Source organism: Pogona vitticeps, chromosome 1 (assembly GCF_051106095.1).
Source record: "Pogona vitticeps strain Pit_001003342236 chromosome 1, PviZW2.1, whole genome shotgun sequence".
Lineage (NCBI taxonomy): Eukaryota > Metazoa > Chordata > Lepidosauria > Squamata > Agamidae > Pogona > Pogona vitticeps.
In genome coordinates this window covers 212,965,384-212,990,807 of record NC_135783.1, presented here as the reverse complement: position 1 = coordinate 212,990,807, position 25,424 = coordinate 212,965,384, and the positions used below count along the sequence as shown (strand labels likewise).

The window sequence follows — 25,424 nt, the reverse complement described above, 5'->3', positions numbered from 1 at the left end:
CCCAGGCATACTATTCAAATGCATTGTTTCCCATCCTCTCTTCTGTCCAAGAAAAAAAATGCCGATCATGCTTCCTCTCCAAATGACATCAATAAAGATATAAATACTTATTTGGTTTGTCTTCACACACCTAATGAGAAAACACAAAATGGGTTTCCTTGCTGCAAGATGGCTTATTTATTTCATGATGATACTGTGCATTTTCAAGTCTATCTCTGTGCTGATTATTTTTTTAAAAAGTGCTATGTCCTGCCTCCTTAGCTGAAGAAGCAACTGTGGCAGCACTAAAAGAATTACTGGTATCCTGTTTGCCTGGTCAGTCTGTCGTTTTGTGCTTATTGTCTGTATATGTTCAGTTTTACAAAAGGAAAAGGCATACACTTTGCACAGATTCTTCTACACACACACACATACACATACACACACACACACACGAGAATCCTCAACTGGTTGTTTTCCCATGCCAAGAGGACCTATCTTGACTAAAATTAAGACAAGAGCAAGATTTCCCCCATCTGAAGGTATCAACGTAGAATCAGAGCTTAAAGGGGTTACTTTGGGACTATAGCATCCAGACTTCCCTGAAGTCCCATGCTGGCTGAAGGAATTACCAGTTTCAAAATTCTGTCTTAAGTTATGTAAACTGAAGTAATGTGAAGGAAATCAGTACAACTCTTCCAGACCCACTCTTTCATAAACGGCATCTTACCGAGGCATCATTTTTAAGGCTAACTTTACTTTGAAGATCTCTAAGCTTGCCCTCACAAATAAGACTTTACACCTTGTAGGTGTTGCGTTTGCATAGCAAGACACTTGAAAGAACACTGGCAATTTTTCTAGATTAAAACACAATTGTTGAATTTGTGCTTTATAGCTATGATCCAACAATACGTGTCCACCATGAAAGAAAATTATATACAAGAACATCACAAACACTATATAAGGGGCACAGAGTTGTATCAGAGTGTGGTAGACACATTATACTTGTAAAATCCCTGAGCTATCAATGTCCCAATGTCTTGGGACAGTCTGAAGTATATAAGGGACAATGTGTGATGACGGCAATAATTTGAAAACTTCTGTTACAGGAATTCAGGTTCATACAGTATGCCAGCAACACACCAAGGCAACATGCCGGTCCTATTACAACATAAATATATGAGAATAAACAACATTTTAAAAATGTCTTAACACAGCACATATTTAGACCAACATCCAGTGGAAATAGACCATAATTCATATGGATGGTCTGTCTCAACAGGATGGCCATTACTGGTGAGGAAAAGGTGAAGAGGGAAATAGCCAAACAGGACTTCCAAGTGAAGGTGTTCCACATCTGAACAGTAAAGGCAAGACACCTTTACCCCATATGCCCTGTGGTGGAACACGAAGTATAATTTCCAGCCAGGAGTGGCACAAAGTGCCATGTGATACATGTGCCATGTGTCCTTTTCAAGTCCTACCATTTGTCCAGAATGCTCCTTTGCATGGGCTTGCACTCCACATAGGAGGAATATTTATGCAAATATAAATGTTAGATATGAGATTATGGTAGGGCGCACCAATGTCTAGAAAGACAAAGAAAATAGCCTATCGGCAACAACTTAATAGTGGGCAAAGTGCACAAATTAAATGGTCCAATATCTTGTCCCATTCTGTGTGCACATCACTCCACTGCTTGAGCAATAGATTTATTTTGGTATCTTAGTGTGAAAGTGTAAAGGTGAGTGATCTCCAGCTTGTTAAGAGCGAGCTGGAGATCACAAGAGCGTGGCAGATGGAGCAGAAAGCACTGGCGTTAAGGTCACAATTTTCCACAGGTTGGTGAGTCATACCACATATCTGTTCAATTTATAATAAGTATATTGTGGTGCTGAAGGAGACTCTGGAGAGTCCCCTGGACTGCAAAGAGAACAAACCTATCCATTTAAAAGAACATCAACCCTGAGTGCTCACTGGAAGCACAGGTCCTGAAGCTGAGGCTCCAATATTTTGGCCATCTCATGAGAAGAGAAGACTCCCTGGAAAAGACCCTGATGCTGGGAAAGTGTGAAGGCAAGAGGAGAAGGGGACGACAGAGGACGAGATGGTTGGACAGTGTTATCAAAGCTACCAACATGAATTTGACCAAACTCCGGGAGGCAGTGGAAGACAGGAGGGCCTGGCGTGCTCTGGTCCATGGGGTCACGAAGAGTCGGACGTGACTAAACAACTAAACAACAGCAACAACATATTTGGCTATATTAATGTATACTGCATATTTTGTGCAGGTTTTGACCTCCTTTGACCTCTTCTTTGGTGAACCATCCTCTTTTGTGGTGAAGCATCAGTAGCCACACTATGAGTAGGATAGCCATGATGACTTTTCTTAATGGCCAGGAAAAATTCTCTGACAGCAGCTGATCATTCAGAGAAACTGGATCATTCAGAGAAGCAGCAGTAAAAATTGGGTTTGAAAACATGGCAGAAGCCATGATGGGTTAAACTCCCCCTATCTAATAGAACAAACAAACAAACAAACAAACAAAAACAAAGAAAGAAAGAAAGAAAGAAAGAAAGAAAGAAAGAAAGAAAGAAAGAAAGAAAGAAAGAAAGAAAGAAAGAAAGAAAGAAAGAAAGAAAGAAAGAAAGAAAGAAAGAAAGAAAGAAAAATCCTTGCTGTTTGAAAACCATGTTTCAAATAATGGGATACAATCAGCAATATGATGTGTCTGTTGTTCAAGAAGGCCATTTCCATGAGATTCACCATTGAGAGAGAGAGAGAGAGAGAGAGAGAGAGAGAGAGAGAGAGAGAGAGAGAGAGAGAGAGAGAGAGAGAGAAGCAAGCAGTTAAGGTTGAACAGTATCATACTGATGAATGCACACTCAACTAACTTGTTCAATATGAGCCCAGAAAATACAAGAGGCAGGGGGAATTAGCTGATCCTGGACTTGTTGGGTTTTTAGATGCTAAATTCTTGCTTTCTCATTTCTCTCCTCCTTTGTGCATCTTTGATTATTTTTATTTCACAATTTCCAGCCCTTTGTTTGATGGCATTTCACCAGATGTTTTGATCTTGAATGAGAGCTTTCCACTTTACATTGTCAAGATTACATTTCTTCGGGGTATCCTCCAAACATTTCTTTTGTCCCCCATGCAACCAAGCACCTGCAACAAGCTCTTTAAAATCAAATTGATTTGGATGATGGTTGTTCAACATCCTGACATGGAAAATCCTCCAAAGTTCTCATTGTTTCAAAATTGTAAAAATGCTTGTCGTTTGTGTTTGCTCTAGGATTTCAGTGTCAGGAAGTTTATCCTATCCATTTGACATTGAGAATTCTCTGAAGACAGATAAGATGAAAATGATTGAAATTTCTTGCATGGCGTTGATAGATGGTTCCCGTCTCTACTCTGTAAAGCATGGAGGGCTGCAACAGTTCATTCTTTCTTTTTTAAGAAGACCATCTCCATCGTATTCAGTCACCATTTAGGGGAAAGAATGTGCAAGCAATTAAGGTTAAGCAGTGGCACATCAGTGGACATGCAAGAGACTAACTAGCCCAATGTGAGTCTGGAACATATGGAAATAGTGGAGACTACGTGAGCTGATTTGGGGGTTCTTGTGCTGTCAAAGAGATACATCCTTGCTTTCTCACTTCTGTCTTTGTGCAACCTTGATTCTTCTGATTTCAAATTCTTTAGCCCTTTGTTTGACAGCATTTTGCCAGACATTTTGGTTTTGAGAGAGACCTTCCACACTAACAGGGCCAACAACAAAATTGTTCAATGTTGTTTTCAGTGTATACTTGAATAACTTATTTTGTCCACCAAACAATAAAGCACTTGCAACATGTTCTCCATATACATTTTGGAAAGTGGTTGTCTGACACCTGATGGCCAGCTGACTGACTTTGTTGTTGCTGCTGCTGCTGTTCTGGATTGTAAAAATGTGTGCCTTTTGTTTTTTCTCCATGTGTCAGGGACTTTATCCTGCCATCTGATGCTGAGACGTCTCCAAAGAGAGGTACAAAATGAAAGTAATTGAGCTTTCTTCCATAGTGTTGATAGAAAGTTCGTATCACCACTTCCTAAAATAGAGAAGATAGAACAACTGCTTTGTACATCTTCAGTTTAACAGAAAGGTTGATTCCACATCAATTCCACGCATTGAAGTCTTCTGAAGGCAGTGCTAGTTTTAGAGATTCACAAGACCACTTCACCATCCTTGAGAACACACTGGAAGATATTGCTGCCAAGATACATGAACTTATCCACTGCAGTGAAGGGGTGTTCATACACCTTTAGAACTAATAGATCATAACCAGAGGAGCACAACAGATTGGTGTATCACTACCATTTTATCAGTACTGATCCACAGGCCAAAATTAGTACAGGCAGCAGAGAACAGATTAAGGATTATCTGCATATCCAGAAGTGTGGTTGCATTAAGAGTGCAATCATTGACAAATAGGAACTCACACAGTGTGCAAAATGAAGCTTCAGTTATGGCCTGCAGGCACTGCAGATTGTCATCGGGGCTTGCAGCATTTGGAGCATTCTCAGTCAGCTAAAGTCACCCCATGACAAAAGTAGCACATATGGGGGAAAACAGTATGGGCCATTTCACAGACCTATTCCTCCCAACCCATAATCAAGTGTGCTATTGTGTGAAGAAAGGGAAATACACAGATATGGCAGAAACTTGCATGATCATAGTGGACGTCATTAGTTGTTGCACCGAAATACTGCCTTTTTCACATTTCCAGTTCCCTCATGATGGCAGATGCTATGTCAGCTGCCAGAAGCATTCAGTGATATCACACCATGATATCACACCACAGTATGACTCAGCTTTGCACATACTCACTAATCAAGTTTAAAGTTTCACATTCCATACAGCAGAACAGTGAAGTGTTCCCAAGTTACAAACCTTTGGGGGAAAGGCTGTGTTTATCTATTATTTTCTTGTTATGCCTGCACAGAAATAAAATTCCCTACACAGAAAAGCAAGGGAGAAGGCTAAATTAGATGCTTTTCTTGACATGCTGACTTTTTATATACCTGCCATTATTTTCCATGGGAGACTACTGAAGCCTACTATCAAATTGTTTTTTAAAAAATTGAGTTCATGGGGTGCAGAAGTTGTGGCCTAAAATAAACAGTTCTTTTCAAAACAGTGCAGGAAAAAAGTGCTTTAAAGTAAAAGCAAGGCACGAGTACAGCTTGATTTTCATTGTTTACAAAATAAGCCTAGTTTGTTTCGGAACAAAGCTACTGATAAGATAACAAGGCAGAAGTAACTCATTCAGTTTTGTGTCATTTTTCACAAGAAAGAGTAAAGAATAGCTTAGTGATGTAATGTGAACAAGAGAACAAGGAAAGTGCATTTTAAAATGCCACTTATGTTGTTTTTAACCTATAATGTTATTTAACAAAGAAGTACCACAAAATATATGTGGACACCTATGTTAGGCAAAGAATATTATATTAAATTGTACAATAGAAGCTTTTACAGAATATTATAAAAGGAGGGAAAGATAATTGCTATTTTAAGCTGTTTGTTTCTTGGTAAGCAAGTGGAAGAGAGAAAGAAGAGTGTCATTTTCTAATGAGAAGTCATTGGTGTGAGAAAGTTAAAAAATGTTATCCCATAGTACCATCTAACAACAGTAAAATGAATAGCAAGGAACTGGCTATTCCTGTGGATTGCTATATATGTCATAGGCTAGGGTATGAATAAGCTACAAATGCCCTTGGCAGGGTTACCAATAAGCTATGGCACCAGAGTGCTATACGTCCTTAGAGCAGCGGAAAGATAATAGCAATAGCCAGTAATGGATTTTACATAAGGCTGGGTGAGAAAATATATGTGTGTGTGTGTGTGTGTGTGTGTGTGTGTGTGTGTGTGTGTGTGTGTGTGTGTGTGTGTGTGTGTGTGTGTGTGTGTGTGTGTGTGTGTGTGTGTGTGTGTGTGTGTGTGTGTGTGTGTGTGTGTGTGTGTGTGTGTGTGTGTGTGTGTGTGTGTGTGTGTGTCTTAGAAATGTTTTTGATTATATATATTTTTTATTTATAAGAACTCTGATGTTACCAGCCAAACCTGGAATCAGGCATAGACACAACAGCTGAACCAAAGGCCTAATTTTATTTGAATAGTAGCAAAGAAAAGGTCAGCTGGGACTTCTCTTAAAAGCAGACAAGACCCCAAAAATACAGTGTACAAATATTTTATAATGATACAAAGAGTAATAAAGTGCTACAGTTCTATCGGTCATTTGTACCCAAAGTTTGGACCCTGCCTTTCATTGGGTAGTGGTGTCAACTACGCTGATCTGTTGGTTCCCTATAGATATGCAAATTGTGCGCCCATGTGTCCTTGGCTTATGCCCAAGATGCACCTGAATGTCTGGGGAAAGAATCTTTTTGGTATGTTTATGTGTAGCCTTCCTGGGCCCTGATATTTGGCCTTCATTCTCCAGCTCCCTGGTGTGAATGTTTTGGCCTATCATGGCTGGGTTCCTCCTGCCTGCATTCCAGGACCAGATCATCCGCCAGATCAAAAGGAGGATGGGCCAAACAAAAGTGTGACAATGACATTCCCTATGATGTGTGAATGTTCCTCTATTTGCCTGAGCTATGTGTGAATGTTTCTGGGCCTAGTTTCTCTGAGGCCTGTGTTTTCTCTGCTAAGGGTCATACAGTACTAAAATCTTGTTTGATTCTCTTCTGGTATCACTTTCATGTATTTCAAAGAAACATTTAAAAGCTTCTGGAGTTACACTGCTTTTTACTTTTAATGAAGTATTATAGAGAGGCATTATCTTTTTTAATTAGTCCTTTACATAAGCTCTTTTATTTTGATACAAATATACCGTATTTTTTGCACCATAAGACGCACTTTCCCCCCACAAAACAGTCTTATGGAGCGAAGAAAACAGATTATATTTCCCTGTTTTCTTCTCTTTAAAAAATTGGTGCGTCTTATGGAAAGGTGCGTCTTATGGAGCGAAAGTAACTAACATTCTTGTCTGGACTTTTATAGCTAAAAACTTACACTTGAGATGGATTTTTTGACTTAAACATTTGCCTAAAACTTAATGTCTATATTCATATATTTTACTCACAACTGTCTTTGATATTTTTTTGGATTTATTATTTTTAAGTATGGAACTCAGAAATGAGATAAATAAATAAATCTTATAGTAATAGACAAGTTTTGAAGAATGCTGGAATTATTGCAACAATGAAAATACTTATAATTAGATACCCAAATGAGTTTGGAAATGCTTGTTACTGATTGTCTGGTTTCATTCTGGGATTAACCCTTTACTGGGATAATGTCCACTATGATGAATCATAGGCTTCTGTTCTTTACCTAGGAGGTCTATAAGTCTGTATAATACTCCTGGACTGGATGAAACCTAAGCCGGAATTAAGATTGCCGGAAGAAATATCAACAACCTCAGATATGCAGATGATACCACTCTGATGGCAGAAAGTGAGGAGGAATTAAAGAACCTTGTAATGAGAGTGAAAGAGGAGAGTGCAAAAAATGGTCTGAAACTCAACATCAAAAAAACTAAGATCATGGCCACTGGTCCCATCACCTCCTGGGAAATAGAGGGGGAAGACATGGAGGCAGTGACAGATTTTATTTTCCTGGGCTCCATGATCACTGCAGATGGAGACAGCAGCCCTGAAATTAAAATTAAAAAGCACCTGCTGCTTGGGAGGAAAGCGATGACAAATCTTGACAGCATCTTAAAAAGCAGAGACATCACATTGCCAACAAAAGTCCGAATAGTCAAAGGTATGGTTTTTCCTGTTGTGATCTATGGAAGTGAGAGCTGGACCATAAAGAAAGCAGACCGCCGAAGAATTGATGCCTTTGAATTGTGGTGCTGGAGGAGGCTCTTGAGAATCCCCTGGACTGCAAGGAGAACAAACCTATCAGTTCTAAAGGAAATCAACCCTGAGTGCTCACTGGAAGGACAGATCCTGAAGCTGAGGCTCCAGTACTTTGGCCATCTCATGAGAAGAAAAGACTCCCTGCAAAAGACCCTGATGATGGGAAAGTGTGATGGCAAGAGGAGAAGGGGACGGCCGAGGATGAGATGGCTGGACAGTGTCTGCGAAGCAACCAACACGAAATTGACACAACTCCGGGAGGCAGTGGAAGATAGAAGGGCCTGGCGTGCTCTGGTCTGTGGGGTCACGAAGAGTCGGACTCGGACACGAGTAAATGACTAAACACACACACAATACTCCTGGGGGAATCAGGCATCCTTATCAGGTTCTGACACTACCATCCTTTCCTTGGATGCTGGAATTATGCAATCAAGGAAAATGTTTGCCTCTTAATCTTTCTTATTACATCAGCTGGATTGCACAACTTTTTCCTGTTCCTAACTCAGTGAACAAACATGTTCACTATACTCCACACTGAGACAAAGGGGTCTAATATAGGCACCCCATACAGATGTTTAATTTAAAAATTCTTGACCTTCAAGGAAGAAACAAGGATCACATTAATTACATGGTTATCTTCATCAGGAATTTATGTGGAATGCCCACAACATATATTGTGATATTCACATGATGTTCCAACAAAGAGCAATCATAGCAAGGCTGACAAGTGTTTGATCATTATTCAGAGACCAAGGCAACAGCTACCCTTTCCTTGCTGGGCTAAATATTGTACTGATATTTATTCAAGATTATAATATTATTGGAGGGACTAAAATACAGAATGATGCAAGTCCTTCATAATTTTGGATACCCCCTGCCCTGTTTAAAAATATGTCTTATCAATTTTGAATATTAGGAATTGACTTCTGGTTACTTCTTGTTTGATGTATTAAGGGTTTCCCCACATCTTTGCCAATCCAGATGGCCCCTAGGAGTAGAATGCTAGCCCTTGGACTTGCTGAAATTGTTTTAGAGTGTATTCCTTGTACACATGTTGGGGATGGATGTGGGAGAACTAAACCAATTCTGCTAGAACGAAAGTTACCCAAATGGAATTAGGCACAGAAAATAATTCCCACAACTCCTGTTATCTGCAGGCCACAGGACAATCGTCATCCTCCCACCCACACCCCCATGGGATGGCATGGGTATACTCTGATGTCAGTGATTCTCCAGAACCAGCTGAAGGTTCTCCACTTTCAGCTCAATCAAGAAGCCAGCTTTGTTCTAGAGTGTGTTCGCCTTCCCTGTGTGAGATAGAAGAAGAGGAAACAAAGTCAGTCACACTCAGTCAGGACTTTGACAGCTGGCTGAATCTCAGAGTCACCACCCCACACTTCCCGTTCCTTCATACCAAGTCTTTAAAGCAGAGAGTGACCATTCAATATACCATCTTTCTATGAAAGCTCCTCATTTAATTTCAAAATACCAATATAGTATATACATACAGTGAAGGCTTCTTTTATTACCTATTACTGCTTTTAACTGTTAATTCTTTCCACTGTTAACATTTAATCAAAATCAAGCTTTAAAATGTGACATTTATCACTGCCAGTACCAATGATCTGTTTTTCTATACTAGATGTTGGCAAATCAAGTTAAATCTTTCATCCTTCCAAGGTTTTTGCAGATTCAAGTGGCAATATTTGCTCTTCCTTAATTTATTTAGGGATGTCCAGAATTCGGCTAGTGAGTCTTATGAATGAATCCTAACCCTTATTTTTATATCATAATGACTGTCTTGACTCTTTTAATGAGTGTAGTAATTTCTTTTAAAAAAAAGATTTTTAAGGACTATTTGTTTGCCTCGTGACCGTTGAAACAATAAAGGTCATTCACTGTCTCCTTAAAAATAGTTTGACAAGATATGAAGCGGGGGGGGGAATACAAATCAGTCGGAGTTATCAATATTTGGCATGCCTGTGAGGTGAAAAACCTGTGAGGTATAAAGGCGTGCTTTAAATGTTTTATTTTAATGCCATTAGGCATACTGGTAGAGTATAACAGGAAATGCAGTCAAACTACAAGTTGGGTACAAAACTTTGTAAAAAAAAAATATAACAGTGTCATTTTAAAGATAAAGTTCCTCTGCAGCCCAGTGATGGGGAGAGACAAGACACCGTTAACCTGGACCTGATTCTTCCTTAGAATATGAAACCAAAGGAAGGTACAGAGGAAGAGCAGCTAACCTCTGGTGACTAAAGGTGCACTTGATCTGTTATTTTGTATTCTGCACTCTTCAAAAGAGCAACATAAACAGAATTATTTATGCCCAGCAAAATGTTGCTTAATTACTTATGCACCACTGTTTGCTTGTATTTTAAGCTCTCTCTACCACCCACAGGCAGACGTTAAACAGCTGCTAAAAGCTAGCTTTAGTCTTGCCTGTTTGAAATTAGCATACTTGAGCTTTGAAAAAACTTTGTTGCCAATTTACATATGCATAGAGACTGATATTTAGACTCGCCATATGATATGTCCCTCAAGAGCTTTTCTTATTGCTTCCATCCTCAGGTCTCAACCTAGAGACTGTAAATCTAGCAGGTGATTAATTCTATACCCTTGAGAAACTAGCAATTAGCACTTGCAACCAGTAAAAAATTGTCATTTCAAAACCTGTTTACTATGCCCATGTATCCTCTATGAACTCACAGTTAACTCTAAAGAGATGGAGATGGCAAGAGATTTACTGTCATTTCTCTCCCTTTATATAAAACAGAATACTGCTCCAAACTAATCAAGCTATTAAAATAGATTGAAAAGAAGAAATAATTGTCATCCACCACCTTTTCTCCCCCTGCTTATATACAATTGCAAGATGTAGCAAGCATGGCAGGAAAATACTATATACACAATGTTTTAAGTTACCCAGCCTTAATCAGCTCATTTCAACACAGGATCTTTGTAGGTTTTACCTGTTCTGTGTCAATTCTTATCTCTGATAGCTGAAATTACCGTACTTCCAGATGTTCTTATGCATTATTGAGGTCTTCTGCAGTAGATGCTGGAAAAGGTAAGATAAGGTTTTATTTCTTTGTAGTAGTCACAACGCTGAGATCAAAGACAGTAAAGTGCAGTGCTTAGTACAGAAAACTATGATGAACTTAACATTTATTTTTCAAGTCGCAGGTCCGTAATAAAACTGCTCGTCAATCTTCAGTTACCTATTTAGTGTTATCCGCCGAGCCAACGCTGAGCAGTTTTAAAGCCTTGCAAATGTGTGTGTGTGTGTGTGTGCGCGTGTATACCCGCGCACGTATGAGCTTCTTTTTGTAAAAAAAGAGAGAGTGAGATAGATGAATATGGTATTTTCCTGTATATTGAAAAGCACTCCAAGCCAAAGTATTGGCCAAGTCACAACTGTATGTTGAAGGTGGTTGTTCATGGTCTCATTTTAAATGGGGTTTCTTCCAAGTAAGTTTATGTGATTCAGTGGTATGTATTATTTCTTCACAAGCCTGCTTAAGACTCCATGTTTCTAGATCAGACCAGGGTCACAGGCCAGCATTGGCCAAGAAGAGAAATCAGGCCATGCAGTACATTTTTATCTACTCTCTTATTGCTTCAAGTAGTAGAGTTGTATGCATGTTGAAGTCTGGGAGAAAATCCTGGTATCTTTTCAGAGCAATTGCTTAACTTTGTCAAATAAAAGATAATTGATGGGTAAAGGTAAAGGTTCCCCTTGACATTTAGTCCAGTCGTGTTCGACTCTAGGGGGCGGTGCTCATCCCTGTTTCCAAGCCATAGAGCTAGCGTTTTTGTCCAAAGACAGTTTCCGTGATCACATGGCCAGCGGTTTAACCCGCAGAACCACCACATCCCTAGTTAATTGATAGTTACTAATAAAATGGATTTCAATTATACAATCATAGGAATAGGCCTGGTTATTTTTTATTTACAGATGTTTTCCCTTCTCTTCAAAGAAATGCTGTTTCTGTAGTAAAAATTATTTTAATTACTGTAAGCCACCCAGAGACCTCTGGGTGGAGTGGGCGGCATATAAATTCAATAAATAAAATAAATAAATAATAAATAAAATAAAAATAAATTCATGTCCATGTGTAAAACATTCAGCCTGGGTTAAATATGCTTACTCAGAAGTAAATCCCACTGTGTTAAATGGAACTAATGCCTTAGCAAGTATCATTAGACTATGACCTGCAGCAAGAATTGGTTTGGAAGTCCACATACACTGCTGTAAGTGGAAATGTTATGAACTTTTACTTAGGAGTGGGATACAGTTGGCCTTCTTTCTGGGTGCAGGATTTGGCCCTCAGTGAAACTGGATCTCCATCTTCCCAGATAAGGTGGTTTGATAAGGAGACATTAATCCTTGGTGTAAAAATGATGGCTAATGAAAGCGATGGCTTTTTTTTTTCAGTAGTTGCCGTCATTAGGCAGTCCACTGTTAAAGCCTGTGAGATTTTTACTTCCCACTAATTACATCATCAGATCATCACACTGGTAAAATCGGTAGCAGGGTACTTGTACACAACTAAATCCTGCATCTAATTGCTATTTTAGTCTCTTTTCCTCATGACATGTTGGTGATAGATCATTATTTTTTCAGCAATTTGTTCGCATTTATATGCAATATAATTGGATCTGATTAATTATTATGATTAATGACTGCAGAATTTTCTTGCAAAGCTATTAATACTGGTGGTATCAAAAGAAAGACAGGGACAAATTAAAGCCAAAGGGAGTCCTGTTGCTTGCACTTACAATGGCTAGGCTAAAGTAACCCCTTTGCTCATCTCTTGAGGGTGGGGGAGGCGGAATCTGTCCTTGAGTCACAATAGAGACAGAATGTTAGAGAGACAAGGAAATGCTACGGGGAAAACATCTTTAAATATTTTACCAGTCGGCAATACTTTAACGGCATGCCATCAATGGATAGGTATTTGCCTGCCAAATAAGATAGTGAAAGCATTCAAAGGAGTAGAACCAGAACAAATGGGTCTGATAAATGCATGCTTCTGGATTTATGTTTTTTTCAAAAGGAAAAATAAAACAAAGTACAGCAGTTAATTTTTCATTAAATGGCACACTGCTAAATTTTCAAAGGAAAAAATTTAAGTAGTAGATGCAGTTGAAATTACCCTGACAGCACAGAAATAGGATATTACATGTTTTCAAAAAGCAAACAATGACCGAGTAGCTTAGGGGATCGACTTCCCTGTTACCTCTGGGACATGACTTTAAATCTGGGTTTGAGCAAACTGAAGAAAAATCATTTCAGTCTAATAGCGGCATATATATAGGCTGCTATATACATCAGATAGCGTGAGCTCCATGCAAGTAGCGAAAAGCTCTATTTTAATGGCTCAGGATCAGATGTGCTTTGAGAGGTTTCTGACTTAGGGGAGCTGGGGGATTTTTGTACAGACTGCCTAAGTCTCAAAAGGGAGAAACCGATTGTGATTTTAATCTATAATAAGCAGCAGCCATAATCACATCCCATGCCAGAGCAAGGTCATTGATATTTGGGATGCTGTGTTCAGAGGACATTTCTAGAGGAATTTACAGTATTTGGGAACCAGAAATATAGATGGTTACTTACAAGTGATATTCAGCACCACTTAGTTGTTGTTCCGGATCAGATCAACATTGTACTTTGTAACCTCATTAGCACACGGTGAAGAAATTACAATGTGTTTTTCATATTTCAAAGCAGGCACCATTGGGTACTTGCTTTGAAATATTAAAAGTACATTGCAAAATAAAGTACTTCTGTCTTTTTTAATTAAAAGAAGCAACCTTAAGAAAAAGTGAAACATAAATGCGCAACGACCATATCAAACACTGTGGAATCAATGAAACCATTACTCAGTTGTAAGCTGGAACTTACATGTACCTGTTTGCTTAATTCAAAATTTCACCACTAAAATATGTAGCAATGTTCCATATTTTTCACACTATTTTAATACCTTTTTGCCTTTATCGTCATCCAGGGCTTTTTAAATCCCACTTATTTTATACAAACTGTAAAGAGACCAAAAAGTTCAGTCACTATATCTATTTAGCACAGTAACTAAATGCACTGCTCATTTCAACTAGCATTTGTATGTATATGTTTCTGATATTCACACCTCTTGGTGTAAGTGGGGGTGGAATTTTTATTTATATCTCAGGGTGTTTTTGGAGTGCTCACTTGGGCTTTATCAAAAGGAGGACAAAGAAAGAAGCTGCTGGTGTGCATCTTGCACACTTATGTGGTAAACCACCCAGAGGGTGCTTAGCCCTATAGGGTGGTATATGAGGTGAAACAACAATAATAATAACAATGTGCATATGGATGGATGGATGGATGGATGGACAGAACCCTTCGGAGTCATGCAAAATTAGCATCATGTAACCAGATATGCAATCTCAACCTAGTGAAGAAGACTGTGACCAGTTAACCTGTACACCTACTGCTAACTCTGCTCTCCAAGGGCTGACTGTTGGTAGGTAACGTCAAGGCCTGCTATCCCTCCCTGTGGCTCTTTATCTCTTAAATGGGTCCGAACTGAATTGAAACCAAGCATGCCTTCAAGAGGAGGGCTGCCCTGTGTAAAGTAGGTCACATGCCCACCGCCTCCCCATAGGAATGGTATACTGCAGCTCTGTTGCTTTGTGTCCTGTGAAAAAACACAACCAGAAAAATGACTGCACCTACTATCACATTTATAGCACTACATGGCAAAGCATCTCACTATTCAACAAATGCCTCCTGACCTTCCCTCCTGCCTAAAAAGGTTTTTTTAACTACCCACATTTTCTTTCTTCCTCTTTTCAAGGCCACTATCATTATTTGTTAGTTCACTTTATATCCCACCTTTTCTCTTTTTAACCCAAGGCAGCATGTATGGCTGTCCCCATTCATTCCCACAGAAGCTCTGTGATTTAGACTAGATTGTCCAGGATTACTCCAAGTGAGTTTTACAACCGAGAGGGCATTTATGTTGGGTCCCCCGCATCCTAATTCGAATCTGTGACCACTGTAACAGACTGGCTGTCAAAGACTACCATAGTGGTTCCCAACCTTTGGTCCCCAGATGTTCTTGGACTTCAACTCCCAGAAGCCTTCACCACTGGCCAGCATAGCTAGCAATGAGGGCTTCTGGGAGATTTAGTCCAAGAATACATGGGGACCCAAGGTTGGGAACCACTGATCTACAGTGGTGCCCCGCATAGCGACGTTAATCCGTTCCAGGATTAACGTCGCTATCCGAAAACATCGCTAAACGGAACAAAAAACCCCATAGAAACACATTAAATCCTGTTTAATGCGTTCCTATGAGGCAAAAACTCACCGTTCAGCGAAAATCCTCCATAGGGGCGGCCATTTTCGCCGCCTCGGTAAGCAAGGAATCCATCCAGAAAACAGCAGCGGCCATTTTGGAACCGCCCATCAGCTGTTGAAAAAGCATTGTTTTACCGTGATCAGTTCCCCAAGCAGGGAACCGATCATAGTAAAGCACTGCCAACCAGCCAGCTAGCTAGCCCGGGAGACAAGCGAGGGCTCGGGAGGAGAGCCACCAGAACACCCGGGCCTTGCCCTGCCTCCCCGTGGTCCCCGAAGCACCCCTCACCCCAGTCGCTGCCGCTGCCGCCGCCGCCGCCGCCGGGAGGAGGGCCGCCGGAACACCTGGGCCTTGCCCTGCTTCCCCGGGGTCCCCGAAGCACCCCCTCATCCCCTCCACTGCCGCCGCCGGTCAGCTGGGGGAAGGTAGGGGGAAGGGATGGCTCCCTTCCCCCTCCCCTCCTGAAGCTGACGCTGAAGCCGGCATCTCAGCACAGCTCCGGAGGTGGGGGAATCCCTTCCCCCTCCCCTTCTGAAGCCCATGCTGAAGCCGGCATTTCAGCTCAGCTCCGGAGGATGGGGAGGGGAATCCCTTTTCCCCTATCGGCCGGAAGCCCCGCCCATCACCTGCGCGAAAATGGGGCGCATTGAAAACATCGTTTTGCGATCGCTTTTGCGATCGCAAAATCACCTTCGGTATGCGGATCATTCGTTAAACGGGGCACCCGGTAAGCGAGGCACCACTGTACCTGAAAAGTGCACAAGAACATAAAAAGCTGCTTTGTACCCCAGTTGGACCATTAGCCCATGGGTTCAGCACTGTCTATAGTGATTGCCAGTGGCCTTTCAGGGTTTCAGGAAGAGCAGTCTTCTCCAATCCTGTCCAGATATGCCAGGGATTCAGTCCAAGACATTACTACAGTGTTAGCACGCTTATCCTCATGAGCATAAATTAGCACAGAAGGGAGTTCTAGCTCTGGGCTCTCCATGCAACCAGGCACAGAACTCACTCCCTTCTAGGCTAACTGCTCTCAATTTTAAGCTAGCTGCTATTCTACACCTCTTTTATGCCCACCCTCATACTTCCTGACACAACTTTGTTTTTATGTTTGTTTTTGCTTCGTTTTGTTTACTTCACACGGCACTGTAAGTCCAGAATGGGAGCATTCAGCAGTGGGAAATAATACCTATGCTGCATTTTTCAGCATTGCTCTGATAAGGTGACACAGCGCCACTAATGCAATAAGAGTTTTTAGTGCCACATGTTATGCTGAGGTGGTCAGGAATCTACAGGAAATTTAAAGTAAACTGTGTGGGCCTTTTAGGAACCAGGGCAGAGACATTCAGCATTTGGGAATTTTTCCTCTTGTTCCATTTGTAATCACACAATAATCATCTTTCCTATTCCTGAACAGTGGAGGGGCTGGAGGGAGTCGAAGAGTAGCTCAGTCTGCACATCAACGATACTGTGCTCATCAAAGTGCAGGCTGGAGTCAGCAGTTTTAAAAGGCCAGACTGGCTACGTGCCTTCTCCATCTTCCAGCAATCTGCAGCAATGGGGCCCTAGCACAGAATCATAGAAGCATAGAGTTGGAAGAGGCCTATAAAGTTATCAAGTCCAACCCCCTGCTCAATGCAGGAATCGTAATCAAAGCACATATGGCAGAGGGTTGTCCAATTTTCTCTTGAATGCCTCCGGCGTTGGAGCGCTTACCACTTCCCAAGGTAATTGGTTCCATTGTCGTACTGCTCTAACATTTAACATTAAATCTGATAGTACTTACTTCTAAGTGTGTGCACAAATGAATGCAGCCTATACTTTGAATAATATTTAGGCCAATATGTTTTGGGTAATATCCCTTGCGTAAGTTATTTATTTGTGTCTTTCTCACATTTTGCTACAAAAATGACACACATAAAGATATGTACCCCCCTCTTCAAAATGTTTAATGGATGCCCCCCCCAAAAAAACAGACCCAACAATAATTCCAAAACTCCCTTCAAGAACAATTTTGGAAATCAGAGCTATTTGGACTGATAAGTACTTATGGGGAGTTTTGCCTATTTCTGTTGTTTTAAAATGTGAACAGGGAAGTGCTTGCTTATTTGAACAGCAATGGACTTGCAGTCAGACAAAACTGTAGGGAATGCAACCCACTGCTGCTAGAACAGCTCTTAAGCCCACTCTATAACTACTGTCAAAGGATTAACTTTCCACAAATAAAATATGTGGGTGCATCAGTCAAGTGCCACATGACTCAAGTATAGACTGTAATTTAAATATATCAGTGCTCTCTATCAATTATGACAGCTAGAAATATATTCAAAATGTGCCGGAGCATCTGAAAGAAGACATACACAAAATTCCATGTTTCTCTCCCAACAAAGGGGCAGAAACAGAGTGGTCAAGGACAGTACTTGTGCATAACACTCTGGAAGGAAAAGGTCTCCGGTCTGCAGAACTGTATGGCATGAACAGGAACTAAAAATATTAAGAAAGAAGTAAGAGGCAGAAACAGGACCAAGTGAAAGGTTTCCTCTATTTTTAATCCTACCCTGTGGTTATACACTGCAGCTACAATCTAAAGAACCACTCAACCAGTTTCCCAATGTGAGCAGGCCATTTTCTTGTGTGTGTTTTTTTCACCAAAAATAACACTAAACAAATTGTTTGTGCAATGGGGGATAAGGGAAGAGAAAACCCCAAAAGCTGTTCATCACCCATAGGGTGGGAATGATGAATTTATACTCCAACTCTGTGCATGTGCGGTTGTCAAAAGTAAGAAAATGGGTCCAATAATTATTGGTTGTTGTGGGTTTTTCGGGCTCTTTGGCCGTGTTCTGAAGGTTGTTCTTCCTAACGTTTCGCCAGTCTCTGTGGCCGGCATCTTCAGAGGACAGCACCAATAATTATTATTTGTTTCATTTCTTTTTTTTAAAAAAAATTTAAAATATCTGTTTTCTTTTTCTTCTTTCCTTCTTTTCCATTAAAACAGTTTGAATGGATTGTGGGTGAAAACTAAATAAATTGTGTTGATCAGGATTTACTCCCAAGTAAGTTTGTAACCTGGGTCATACAACCAGTCTTTTGGGGAAAAGATTATATAGTTCTTCAGATTGTGGTCCATATGATCTAAATTGGGTTACCTTTTCCATGGAGGTGATGGTCTGCTCTTCCATATAAGTAGTTCTAAGAAAATTTTTTAGCAAGTCCTGCGTGTGAAAGCTTGAGAGGGGTTCTTCCAGCTGACAAATGTTCCGGAGCACATCAGTTAATGAAAATAGCTTAGCTACCACAGTCAGTGGCATACCTGAGAAATATCCCCTGGAACATGCATTTGCACACTGTTGAGCCTGGGTCGCTTTGTTTTCTAATTATCAAGACAATATTGGGGCGGGGCTTGGGGAGAAAAGGAAATTGTCCTTTCAAAACCATTTATCAGTGCCATTTTTCAGGTGCATTACAGTAGTTGAAATTGCCTTCCAACATTTTGCCAAGGTTAATTAGTGTCACTGATGTTAATCTACCCACTTGCTTATTCCCAGGAGTTGGTAATGGCGCCACACTAAGAATTATCAAACTTACACTTTTAGTTTTATCTTCACATAAAGTATGCTCATTTGTTATCAGGAAAAACTATAATTCTTCCCAAAGACTATAATTACACGGAATTTGTGCTAAACAAGGCAGAGGTTATAATGGAGAAAAAGAGAAACACATATCTAAGTCAAGATGCACCAGGGAACAATCCCTCAGCTTTGAGGTTAAGAGAAACTTTAACACAAATGATGATGGATATACCAACCCTGCATACCTGTGGCATCAGCAGAACCAACCAAATCCAGAGCTCAGAAGTAATAAATTTCAAATTACTCAGTTACTTCTACTGAATCCTCCCTTTTGCTAATGAGAACAAAAGGAAGTTCCATTCAAAAGTGAAGTAACAAATGGCGATGCCATTATCTTCTTAGTCTAATGATTAAATGTTTCTTCTTATCTTTTAAATACTCTTTTTGATGGCATTTTGAAGCATTTTTAGAAGCATCTGACAGAATTTTTTCAGGTTTTATGCTCTCCTCCCAAAGACTTTTTTCAAATAAAAGAAAAATGAAGAAAAATGTACAATGCAACAAATTATTTTTAAACATTACAACTGCTAATGTTTCTAAATACTAATACTGTATGAGGAATGGGAAGAAATTACAAGTACCTTTCCATACTCTGCCTCAAATTTGTGCATAATATTTAGAAACATTTCCTGCACATGGCCAGGAGGGTGGGGTAGAAACCTGGAGGAACTAACAAATTGTCAGTGAAAATCTTCCACAGATTAAAACACAAAGCAAACATATACTGTATATGGCTACCCAATTTGCCTTTTGGCTGTTAAGGGAATGAGGTGATCCGGTCTTTCACTGAAAAGCAGGAGTGTTTGAAAGACTCAAAAGAGCCAAGATGGCCAACTTGAGAAAACAATAGCCTTCTAGATGAGGCAAGGTGCCAAGAGCTATGAGAGGACAAGCAGGGGAAGAAGCAATCCTAAACTCCCTTCCGTTGTTGGGGAGAAGTCCTACTGAATTCAGTGGGTCTTTGGAATAGACATACTAAGATTGCACACAAGATTGTATATAAGAGAATGCATGCAGTTTTAGAATCACATTTTTAGATACTGTATGTGTATCCACATAATGAGAGACTTTAAACATGGAACAGCAGCTTAATAATTGGGACCATATCTCTATCATAGTCCTTCTTTGACTTAGTGAATGGGATTTCCTCTCATATATGGCTAGAAACGATTACATCCTTATAAGGGAAAAAACTTACTGTCGTACAAAAACAATTGCATGAGGGGGTTGGAATATGAGCTAAAAGTATGTAAATACATTTAAATACATAATTTTTCTTCTATTTTTTTCTTAGTTTATATTTGCCATTTTGGGGGCGTCTTTTGTTACTGTAAAATTGTCATTAGATTGTGTTGATTTCTCTTTTAAATAAAAGATTGTAAATACACACAGAGAGGGAAAGAGATATTTTAAGTTTTCTTTCATTCTAAGTTTCTCTTTCTCACTTCCTCGGTAACATTAATCCAAGATATGAAAAGAAAGTACTATATGAATAAATTCTTGCCTCTAATATGAAAGAAAGAAAGAAATCCCCAGATCTGTGAGAAACCGAGATAATGACAGGGTTATTTTTGTTTCTCCATTTTCTTTTCTTTTTGGTTGTGGTTTTTGTCATTTTTTACAATAAAGACTGTTGAGATAAGTGAGAGATCACTTCAGCTGTCAAGCCAGGAAACAAAATTTAGACCACACCAGTAGAATGAGCACACTGAAGTTTCATAATTTGTTAGCGACTTCTGCATTGTATTAGCAAAATACCATGTCATCAATCTCCTCGTGCTTTTTTGTCCAACTCTGCCACCTTCAGATTGCACACCCCGAGGAGCATAATTACAGTCACATAACATATGCATTGTGAGCTTGAGAAGTATGGAACAAAATGGACTTTGAGACATAAATCACTGTTTGTGTATTTTAATTCCCCATTTCTTCTTTTTTTAGTACTGAAGCAAAAAAAAAAAGCATCCCTTTTTTTGGATGTATTTGCTGTATTTTCTGGAGAAAATTTTAACAACATCACTTCTCTGTTGAATAACTTGGATTTCACAGAATTCTGTGAAAAGGATGACGTGACATTGGGACGGCCTAAGACATTTCGTTCCCTCAGGAAATGGCACTTCCCCCATCCCCTCAAGTCAGGACACCCAAAGCCAAGCAAGTTTTGGGGGGTGGGGTAAGAGGAAAGAATCCCACATGCACAGCTTCCCCTATTCACACTCTTTCACTTCCTCAGACAATAAAAAGGAGGGACAAGACATAAAGAGAAAGGGGCAGCCTCACTGCTTTTCCCTAGAACTTTCTGATAAAGTAGATGGGCTGAGGCACAGAACTCAAATGGTAGTAGTATGGAAGGCTTATTAAGAACCAGGCTCTTCCTTCGGTTCCAGAACCTGGTACACAAGGGGGAGGGGACTCCTCCTGGATATGGGCAAACTTTTAAAAGAAAAAAAAAAGGACCCATGAATGTCTATATTTGCTGTAAAAAAAATTTAAGGCTACTTTATCCTGGTTCTTTACTGACTGATTTAAACATTCTACCTTAGTCTAAATTTCATCCAGAGTGTGTATAGTACATAGTGTACCTGCCTACAATGAATGCTCGATCCTTCCCAGCAGCAAGGCAAGTCTATCCAGCTACATCCTAGTTTGTTTGGCCCCTCTTCCCAGGAAGGAAGCCCAAAGAAAGATCAAGAGGATTCTAACACGCTGGGCAAATGTTGCCTCCACTCTGAATTCTTATCCCTTTCCCCCACTCCTGCCCTGTTACTTTGCTTTCCTTTGCCCATTTTTTAACATCCATCTGATTTTTCATAGTTTATTTAATACCCCACTTTTCTCCCCATGCAGAGGCAGCATATAAATCCATTAAAAGAAATAGATCCAGCTAAGTTTGATCATTAAAATTCAATTGATTTTGGGTAAGGACAGGAAATAAATCAACATTAGCTGCATTTTTAAACAAATGCATCCAGTTCATGGTCAGTGAGACTATTCATGAAAGTGTGCATGCATTTTTCTGTTTCAAATAATCTGTTTCTATCACTTCCGTATGCCTAGAGAAAGACATGGCTGGAGAGGGGAGCTCCCACTCTCCATAGGGGCTCTCTACATGAATGGGGGCACCCTAAAAATCAGTGTCCAGATACCCATGGAGATCAGCAACTCTGGGTACAAAGGGGACAGGGCTGTAGTGTTCCCCTCTACCCATGACAAATAAACATAACTTCCAAGTGCCTGAATATCTCTTTAAATTCCGAACAACGATCCAGAGATCCATGAGTTTACTCATTGACGTGGGTCCTCTCCAACAACCCAATTCATTTAAAATTCAGAATGTCTGACTCACATGCAAATGTTCCCAAGAATGTATTTCATTTATGAAATGAATGAGAAAATGCTTCGACACAGCAAAGTTGCATATAAACACCGGACCTTCAGAAGACATAAAAATTGCCTGGAAAACAGCACACAGTTACAATCTACATCCCATTAGAATCCACAGCAGTGGTACTCAAAGTGTGTGTCTTACAGCAGAGCTGGGTTAATTGAGAAGAAAAGGATAATAAGAAACCAATGCATTCTGGAAAGCTGAAGAAACCTGAACTCCACATCCATTATTTTCCAAACCTAACACAACTAGAATACTTAGACCTTAATCTTGCTCTAATTTAAGATAAGGGAAGCCAGCAGAACATCATTTTGGCTGTAATTATTATCTTCTGAAAAGCAGTGGTGCGTTCTCTAGGGCCTGTGTATCTAGGGAAGATTAGAGTTCACTAAGAGGCCTCATTTATTTCTGCTTACCAATTTAAATAGGGATAACATATTACAGTTTGGAAGAAATCAAAAAATAATATGTTCTGGTTAGTGCAGTTATATTTCCCTTTCCCTTCCCTTCCTCCAGCACTAAAGCAGAATGATTGCTACTGCATTGCTCATTACAAATTGAGACAACACCCTGATTTTATTGGTGTCACAAAGACCATTTTAAGCTACAGTTAACAGGACGGCAGCTCTTAAGAATTGACTGGCTGGTTTTCAGACAGAGAATCACTTCCACCGCATGTGCGTTAGAGGACAAAATGAATTTGATTTCTGATTAGTTTGTTGTGTGCCGAGTCTGGCACGAGTGATAGAAGCACACAAATCCACTTGAAGGTCTCTACGTTCCTGTGCAGAATGATAGCATTAAAATAGGGAGGAGGAGAAAATGAACACATAAAGAGGCGCTCAGGCTAAATTTATAGCAGCAGGTGGAGATCATAATGTGCTTGCTTCAAAAAAGGTAGGCACTGCGTACCCCAGGGAGTCTTAACAGCTGCCCTTTTCCTTCCCCTCCTGGTGCCAGAGCTCCTATCCCAAGTTGCAACAAATGCCCAATTTGGCTCTTCACCTCATCCTGTTTCAATTATTTTGATCCAGTTCAAACTAGTGAAAAAGGGAGGGTGTTCTGTGCAAGATTTGACCAGATATAGAAGGCAGAAACTACCACAAGTGCTGTACAGCCAAGGGTTTATATCCCAGGTCACCAGTATTTGCCCTACTCAGGTGTGTGTGTGTGGGGGGGCAAAGCAATCCAACTTTTCCGATGAGGTCAGCAGGCATTATGATATAGCTAGCATCACCTAGCAATAAGAAGACTCAAACTTGTGAAACACAAGGCTTGGACTGCTGCAAGATCACTGCTCTCTCCCTCTCCCTCCCTCCCTCCCCCCCCCCTCTCTCTCTCTGTGTGTGTGTGTGTGTGTGTGTGTGTGTTTTGAGAATTTATCTCCAGAAGGAGATTAGCAGTGGTGTATTCTCTTCTTGCAACCCCAGATCTGCAGAATGGCAATATCTTTATTAAGATTGACTCTAAATGTACAAAATACTTTTTTTAAAAAAAGAGGGGTGTCATTGGGTTTCTTAGAAGGTGGAGGCAGTTCTTTCCTTTGGGCGGGAAATAACCATGAAGAGTCATTTTGAACATTAACAAATTTATTAGATTTTACTTCCGGAGAATCAACAACTTCTATAGGTTCAAAACAGTTTAGTTCCGGTAAATTTCCATAAGAACCAGGCAACATTTGTAAGATAGAATTGTTCCATTTTACTGCGGAGCTGAACCAAACCACTCTCTATCAGTTTCCGCAACGGCGCACTCCTCACGGCACCGATTGTGCCACAACAATGGTGGCATGCCCAGTCTCCCTCGAGTGGTGGTTGATTGAAGGAGGTGTCCAGCTGGATCACCCTCCTCCAGTGACCCGGTCCCCTTGGGAAGACCCCCACAGTCCATTCTGAAGTCTCTGTAACAGTCACTCCTTCCTTCTTTTGAGTCGGATCAGGAGTAATCCTCCAACCTTCATGTTGGGGTAATCTTGCAACAGGTCATGTGCTTTTCTATATTCTGTTTCTCCTCCTCCTTTCATCTCCTCTCCTGGTACTCTGAATACTCTCACCCCTTCCTCCTCCTTTTTATCTTCCTCCCACACGGATAAAGTTAGCTCCTCCCCTTCTTTGCCTTTTCTCTCTTCCACTAAACAAACTTCTGTCTTTCCCCTTTCTCCTCATTTCCTTTAGCCATCATCCCTTCTGTCACTTCTTTCACTGATTCCTGTATTTGAGGACTCTCAACACCTTCCTCAAGACCTACTCCTCCTTCACACGCCCTCCTGACGAGTGTACAGTCTTCTCTTCCACTGTTTCTTCCTGCGCACTCAGTCAGGAAAAATAGTCTGCATTAGTGTGAGTACTACCCTTCTTGTACTGAACATTGAATACAAATGGTTGTAAACTTAGATACCACCTTGTTAACTTAGAGTTAGTGTCTTTCATCCTATTTAACCATTGTAATGGGGCACGGTCTAAGGTAAATGGTGCTCCTAATAAATAATATTTCAGGGAATGTATAGCCCATTTTGCTGCTAGTGCTTCTTTTTCAATAGTGGCATATTTCTGCCTCCTCAGAAATAATTTTTTACTTAAATACATTATGGGATATTCCACACCTCCTCGAATTTGGGTTAGTACTGTCTCTATCCCTCTATCTGATGCATCTGTCTGTACTATAAAGAGCATATTAAAGTCAGGGGCATACCTAACTAGGTAAACTATTTAATCTCTCTTTCAACCTATCGAAAGCTTCCTGTTCTACAAATGCCCACCTTATTTTTTCAGCTACTCTTTTCTTGGTTAAGTCAGTGAGAGATGCGGCTATCTCTGTGAAATTGGGGACAAATTGACGGTAATATCCTGCCAGCCCTAGAAATTGTTGCGCTTCCTTTTTATTCCTGGGTGGTGTCCATTCTGATAATTTTGCTACTTTATCCTGTATGGGTTGGATCTTTCCTTGTTCAACGTGAAACCCTAAAAATTTCACTCCCCTTTTAGCAGTTTTGCACTTTGAGGGATTTACCTTAAGTCCAGCTTTTCTCAATTCCAGTAATATTCTCTTTAATGTTCTAAGTGTTCTTCCCAATCCATACTATAAATTAAAATCCATCAATATAAGCTCCTCCAAACTCTTGTACTGGCTCTAAGATCTTATCCATCAGTCTTTGGAACCTCACGGCTGCT

At 40.3% G+C, this 25,424-nt stretch overlaps 1 long non-coding RNA gene across 1 annotated transcript; it reads right to left on the bottom strand.

Moving 5' to 3' along the window:
- Positions 1-9,091: 9,091 nt before the first annotated feature.
- Positions 9,092-15,542, bottom strand: LOC144583171 (uncharacterized). Its single transcript, XR_013536818.1, has 2 exons — positions 10,864-15,542; positions 9,092-9,195 (listed from the first exon to the last, which is right to left on the bottom strand). It is a non-coding gene; the product is annotated as an uncharacterized LOC144583171 (long non-coding RNA).
- Positions 15,543-25,424: the final 9,882 nt, after the last annotated feature.